Source organism: Frankliniella occidentalis, unplaced genomic scaffold, assembly GCF_000697945.3.
Source record: "Frankliniella occidentalis isolate FOCC.00 unplaced genomic scaffold, Focc_3.1 Scaffold272, whole genome shotgun sequence".
In the NCBI taxonomy this organism is placed as follows: Eukaryota; Metazoa; Arthropoda; class Insecta; order Thysanoptera; family Thripidae; genus Frankliniella; species Frankliniella occidentalis.
The window spans coordinates 73,511-80,150 of NW_026267398.1; the positions used below are offsets into that span (position 1 = coordinate 73,511).

Below are 6,640 nucleotides of genomic sequence, written 5' to 3' on the forward strand. Positions count from 1 at the left end.
TATGTTAACTTGCTAATATTTTATGTGAATTCAGGTCTGAACACACAAGTCTGGTGCTAGTTAAGCTTACAGTTGACAAAGTATTGTTTTTTCTCACGGTATAAAAAGTTCGAATTAATTAACGTTTAATGAACCTACGAAGAACTAAAAAGAAATTCACCACCACCGGAAGTATGAAAGTTACGACCAATGTGGAGAAGTAACGGTTCCGGATCCGCGCACACTTAAAGCTTATGAACGTTTTTGTTCATAGCTTAATGAGTTCAGTGAACAAGCTCGGCTTACGCACTCTGAACGTATTAAGTATGAAGAAATTTGTTCATACTGGCGTATTTAAAAATGCGTAAGCCGAGCATGTTTACAGAACTCAGTAAAGCTATGAAGAAAAGAATTCATCAGATTTTAGTTTGCGCATTTCGAAAAATAAGTAAACCAGGACAAGAACCAGTACGAGAAGTTCGCTTATTTTTCTCAGTGCAGTTCGACATAAATGCCCTCGAGGAAGGGTTCTTTTGCACTGGTTTTAGCCGATGTTTCACAACTGGTTCCGGTCGTGATTTCCTGAATTCTTCTTTAAATCGGCACAGACCGAACCATCTATTGAGGCAACACGTTTCACAAAAGTATGACTAAAATAAAAACGTAAAAGCCTGTAGAAGTGCTTTCGATTGGGCGCTTGCCCGACACAAGAGGAGATACAACTGTGTGGCTGGCAACTGTCTCCATCGCTCACGTCCCACGATGAAGTCGGGTAAGGCTCGCCCGATACTTACATCGGCTGCCGAGCCTCACTAGGTGTCCCCGGTCCCCGAAACCTCACCCCTCGCCCTGGGTGGTCGATCCTGACTACGGTCGTGAGCTTGGTGGAGACACTTCCGTGCGTACCGGGCGGAAGGACAGCCGAGGGCCGGTGATTTGGAAGCTGTCTCTGTCGGGTAAAATGTTTGCCCGACTCGCCCGACTCACTTCGTCGGGTGGGTCGCGTCGGGTATGAACGCCATCAAGCAACGGGCTAGCTGGAATACGACAACCCGCCCGATCGAAAACACTAGCCTGAAGGCACTTCCGGTGATGATGATCTTTTTAAAAATGAGTTGGGGCAAGAACAAAATCGGGAAAGGGGATGCTCCCGGGCTACACTGGAAATGCAAGTGTGTGAATGTCGCTCACCTGTAGGTGTGTGAATATCCATTCGTACACTTAGACGGGTAAAAGGTGTGCATTTTTCATTGAAAATTCACACGTTTACCACCCTAAGTGTGCTGGTGGATATTTACACACCTGCAAGTGAGCGACATTCATACACTTGCATTTCCAGTGTATCCCTTTGCATCCACCCGGCCAATCGCCCACTCCTGCTACCCACAGGCCAGGGGAGGAGTGGGTAGTGGAGCGGAAGCCTTTCCCACCTTCCGGTGCTGCTCTTCTCCCTTCCGCTCAGCGCTCCATTGGAATTCCCGTACAAAAAATGTTCGAACGCACAGACAGAACTAGCATTTTTCCAGTGAGAGGTACCACATTTGTCACCCGAAAAATAATAAAATAGAATAGACCTTTGAGCAGAAGCAAAGTGAAGAACAAGGAGAAGAACAAAAGACCGGAAACAGCTACATTATGCGACGCAAACTGACGTACACTTCCATAAAATGAAAACAATATCGAAACTGGTAGGACACACATTTTACTCGAGTGTTAAGTGCACGCTTGCAGCTGTTTCCGGTCTGTTTTCATTCACCTTCTTCATCAATTCACTTCAGGTGAGAGGAGAGGGTCCATTGCAACTGGTTAAGATGTGCACCAAAATGCATGTGGCTGGATTTGAGGGCCCCACGTCTACGAGAAGACATGGCTGCTGGCACCGAGGGTCTGAGCGGGCGTATGTCGCTAGCGGGCAAGGGCTCCAGGTAGAAGGGTCAGGATTGTCGCTAGCGGGCATCGGAGGGAAAAGAGGGGATTGTGCGGGAGAAAAGGGAAATTGTCGCTAGCGGGCAGTGCGATGGGTTGCCTACCTCCACGGCGTTGGGGCCGTAGCGAAGCACGGCCCAGGGCGGTGTCGGGTGCGTGAGACAGCTGTCAAGTCAATAAGACAGAAAGAAAAGAATGCACTTCTATCTAATAAAAACTCAAATTAAGGAAGATGAGTAAAAATAGCAAAGTAGTAAACATTTACCGGTTAGGAAGAGCATGAGATTAGACAGGTTTTTCCCCTTCTTTAGTTTTGCCTTGGTCATGTACCCCACTAGTTTTGTGTATGACAACATACTTCGTACTCCTGCCCTGATGATCCGCTCGGTCTCCCTTTCCGTTAATTGTTTACAAGTGTCCGTGTGCGTCCCAATCAATTCTTTTAGCTTGCCGTGTCCGTCCAGTAATGCACGACACTTGCAAAGCTTGTTGCTGCAACTGAAACCAATATCCGAGCTGTGAGTGTGAGTGAGCTGAACCCGCACCACAAGTCGCCCGGCTCCGCTACGGCCCCAACGCCGTAGAGGTAGGCAACCCGTCGCGCTGCCCGCTAGCGACAATTTCCCTTTTCTCCCGCACAATCCCCTCTTTTCCCTCCGATGCCCGCTAGCGACAATCCTGACCCTTCTACCTGGAGCCCTTGCCCGCTAGCGACCACCTCCCGTCTGAGCCCGACCAAACGCAAACGGCAGCCCAAGCTACGCCGAGCTACGCCCACTTCCGGTCGAACCGAGGTGCCAGTGCAACGGAGAGAAGCTGGCAACACGGTTTGACCGAAAAGCGGGCATTGCTTGTTTCGCTATATTCGTCAGTAGACGTCGCCCAAAGACCAACGGACTCGGCAAGTTTAGGCTTAGAAACCAAACGACAAGTAATGAAAACTATAATCAAGTTTCATTTTTCAAACCCCTTTTTCCTCCTACTTCTGCCAATCGGGATTGCTATGATTTGCAAAGCAAGAGGGCAGGTCACAAAGAATGAGACAAGAAAATGTGCTCCACATTAAAAGGAATAACCTTCGGCAGTAAAATTGGCAGACAACTTCCGGTCTCTTGTAAATCTTCTAAATTTCTAACAAACTTCTCTACACTCTAAATCTGACATGACTTTTTTTTTTGTCTCAACCGGATGCAGCAACCGGAATTCAGCAAGTTACAAATTAGCAGCTAGTTAACTGACAATAATTTGTTTGTCTATCCCTGAGATGCAGATTCCACAATTAATTTATTAAATTCTGCATCCCTTTGAGATGTGCACAAAAACGCAACATTCTATGGACAGAAAAGTCCGATTTACAGTGTACAATCAGAGGCAGAAACGAACTACTTGTAATAGGATTTACACCATCACAATTAAGGGCTTTGCTAATAATGTAATATTCTAGTGTAAAGGTCTATGTACCCTGCAAACTTCTCAAACTCAGTGCCATTGGTTTTCTCTTGGGAGAAATTCACACAATACATTGGAAAAACAAAGGTGGAACTGATAAAAATGCAATGACTTTGAAAAAGCATTCAAAATCAACACCCCTGGAAAGGCACTTCAACTACTTAAAGGTGATTTCAATACATTTGAACATTTTTGGTGTCCTCACAAAGCCAATAACATTTAATCACCTTAAATAGAATTAGGCCCCACATTTGTTTTTCCAGTGTATCTAAACCACTGACAAGGCATTTACAAGACCTTTGCATCCAAGGAGGAAAAAACACAACAACTGATAAAAAGTCAAGGTAGGTGTGTGCACAGCAAAATATATTTTGCTTCGACCAATGACACAAAATAGCGTAGTGCCTCCTTGAATCAGTATTTTTGTGCTCCCTGCTTCATGCAATTAAAGGTCGACTAAATATGCCAATCACGAGAAACTATGAATCAGAAATTCAGTCAAGACTCACCCAACTCAGCCTGCCCCTCCAAACACAAAATGTAGCCGCTTTGCGTCAGAAACTTCTTGCTCCCAGTGTAGTTAAAATTGAAGGCAAATCAGTCATTCAGTTCCCATCAACACCTGCAATGCAAAACACCACTATAAAAACAAAATTCTTCTACATAATTTACTTAAGCAATTACAAAGTTTCTACCAAAAAGCAAAAGGTTGGCTATTCTGTTATGATTCACATCAAAGCAAATGAGGAGGAGGTTTCTATTTTAAAATTAGGATTGACTTCACTTTTACTGCAATAATTAATATTCAAAAACCAATTCGAGCAATATGACAGTCTCATCTCAAGGCAAAAGAAAAATTCCCTTCTTTTTTCCCCCCAAAAAATCTACTAAGGTGACAAAGAAGTAGAGAGACCCCTCACTTAGGAACAAACAAGACAATGTTAAAAAACCAAATATCGAGCTACTATTTTTATCACATATGAAAGGGACACCTTCAAAAATAATAGCATAACATAAACAAAACTCAGGCTGTTGAGGAAGATGGGCTCAGAAGCTAAAAGCTTACCATGGCAATGTTTCTGCATAGTACCAGTAAATACTCCATCAATGTGCAGGCAGTGACACCGAAGCTGAATAACAATGAATGGAACACCTGTGAAAGAAAACAAATTTCTCGTATTCTGACAATCACAAATACTTCTCAATACAATTCTCATACTCTCATGTGTATAATCAAACAGCTCACCACATCAGTTCTCACAAGTAATATTAATGTGTCTTGAACGTCTTCACACAATTTCTGACGCGCTCCAAATTACTTGCCACAAGCAAAGATCGTATCCTGCTCCAAACTCTGATGTGCCAACTAAGTAAACCAAGATTGAAGAACATCTCAGAGACTGAAATAAAAACAGTCAACAGTTAGGAATATTCTTACTTTTTCACATCAAGTGCTCTCTCTTGTTAATAGCTGACCACTTGCCACCAAAATATTTACAATTCCATGTGAAATCAGGACAACATAATAGAGCTTCTATTTGTTCATGAATATTCACTAAGATTAATGCAGCAATTGCTTAAATCCTTAAAATAAACAGATGGAGAGGGAACAATTCAATACACATTCTATTTTCCTTATCCAAACAGAACTGTAAATTTAATGAGGTGCCACGCAACACAGACTTACCCTTGTACAAAATCCTTCCCCGCATCAATAACATCTGGTGACCAAGTGTCAGATTTCAAAACAAATGAGCCAATCACATTAAAATGCAAACCTAAGAAAGAAAAGTGAATTTTAAAAGTCTGTTGGGAAACAACATTTCACAAAACTAAAAATGTAAAAGACACAAAAGCATTACAAATTATCCTTACTGTTGGAGACTTGCAAAGTCTTGCAAAATCTTATCATAATTTGCCTTCCATATCTGACACCAGATACCAGCATATAACAAATAAACAGTGTTCAGCCCACTAGTGATTCTCATAGCCTATAAAGGAGACACTCTAATTAGTTTCAGCAACAGTATAATGCTTGAGGTAGGAATGTGGCAAAAGTACAGCTAAATTTACCTCGTATAGTCCAGTAAGAGAGAGATCAAAGCTTTGTCGATCTAACCCTCAAGAGTATTAAATACTTTCATACGGAACACACATACACTCATCAAAAAGCGTTCTGGAAGGACAAAAATACAAGGTGACGGGTTAATTCAAATAAAAAATATTTCTTTACAAGAATAAACTGCTTTGATTTCACTCACCAATGCAAAATAAAATCCAACAGCTGATAATTAAAGTAACTTGCTCACTCCATCTTCTGCTACTAAGGCGCTGCTCGACGGGGACCCTGAATCAAAACAACAACAATATCACCACACTAAACAGAGCTGGAAGTACTTGCGAATGTCATGCCCATGCTATAACAACACTGACCTTCATTAATTATTCACCCCTTCTGCTCTTGTGGGCCACAGGTCACTTGACAACTTCAATGCGATCATCACAAGATAATAAAATCGACACCTTGCACTAATCAGAGTCATACCTGCCAGAAACAGAAAAAAGGTTAGAATTTCAAAAAACAATGCAGTCAACTCGATTCACTGCCCATCAGAACTATTTCAAGACGCACACACAAGAAATAAACAATATTTCACTACACTTTTTTCCCCATGGAGTCCAGAGGCAGGGGGAGGGCAACTTTCACATACTTGATTTAATAGACAATCCCGAATACAAAACTATCACGAGGCAACCATCATTTAAGAAAGAACACATAGAAAAGTCACGATTGGCGCAAACAATCGCAATCACAAGAGAAATGAGTAAGTTTTGACATGTTACAATCTGTCTTTGAGAGGTTAGGTTGACCCCACTAGCAAAGACAAAATAAACGTCTTCTACACCTAACACCACACTGAAAATTACACCCACACCTCGGCCAGAACAAGACTCACCATATTTCACACCTAGCCTCTGCGTTCGGCGAAGAAAATCATTGAATTTCAGCGTGCCTACACGGAGTCGGTTCGAGCGGCTTGCACATACCTCGTAGGCTCTCGGGTACGCTCGGGCCCCGGGCGGCCCGGGGCCGTTAAGTCTGCCTGACACCCGGCCCTCCTCGACACGTACAATTACCGCGACGAAATTCGTTACCAAGGATTACGATATTTTGACACATTTCATACGTCTCTCAACGCCTAAACACCTCCCACCCAAAACATGGCCATATCAAAACAAACAACAACTTTGGGGGGAACAGGAAATAGATTCATTCCACAGCTAG

General features: G+C 42.8%; 1 long non-coding RNA gene across 1 annotated transcript in view; it reads right to left on the bottom strand.

Moving 5' to 3' along the window:
- Window positions 1-6,602, bottom strand: part of LOC113216531 (uncharacterized) — an 8,627-nt gene extending 2,025 nt beyond the window's left edge. Inside the window, exons 1-9 of the long non-coding RNA XR_008011870.1 lie at window positions 6,312-6,602; window positions 5,788-5,899; window positions 5,616-5,701; window positions 5,428-5,530; window positions 5,230-5,345; window positions 5,042-5,132; window positions 4,601-4,754; window positions 4,421-4,507; window positions 3,864-3,976 (exon numbers count right to left, since the gene is read on the bottom strand). This is a non-coding gene — a long non-coding RNA (uncharacterized LOC113216531). The remainder of the gene's footprint in view (window positions 1-3,863; window positions 3,977-4,420; window positions 4,508-4,600; window positions 4,755-5,041; window positions 5,133-5,229; window positions 5,346-5,427; window positions 5,531-5,615; window positions 5,702-5,787; window positions 5,900-6,311) is intronic.
- Between the last annotated feature and the right edge of the window lie 38 nt (window positions 6,603-6,640).